Source organism: Triticum dicoccoides, chromosome 2A (assembly GCF_002162155.2).
Source record: "Triticum dicoccoides isolate Atlit2015 ecotype Zavitan chromosome 2A, WEW_v2.0, whole genome shotgun sequence".
Classification (NCBI taxonomy): domain Eukaryota; kingdom Viridiplantae; phylum Streptophyta; class Magnoliopsida; order Poales; family Poaceae; genus Triticum; species Triticum dicoccoides.
The window spans coordinates 50,923,581-50,923,905 of record NC_041382.1 but is presented as its reverse complement, the minus strand read 5'-3'; positions in this window follow the sequence as shown (position 1 = coordinate 50,923,905).

Below are 325 nucleotides of genomic sequence, written 5' to 3'. Positions count from 1 at the left end.
GCAGCGCCCTTCCCTTAGGCGTCGCACATCCTGCCAGCGTGGCAGCCCTGGTCCAGTTGCGGCCCCACACGCACCTGTGCAACGCCTAAGATCTAGGCGCCACACACCTGTAATGTGCAGCGCCTAGCTCTTGGGCGCTGCATAGTCTGTGTTCCACTTGGGCTAGCCCCACCCTCTCTCCCCTCCCACCCCCACCCCACACACCCGCACCCGACCCAAACCCTTAGACTTGCGGCCCTCCTCTCTTCCCCTCTCCCCCTCTCAAATCCTTCTCAAATCTTGCAAATCCGCCACACACCATGGATTTTGAAGCCAACCCCTCCCT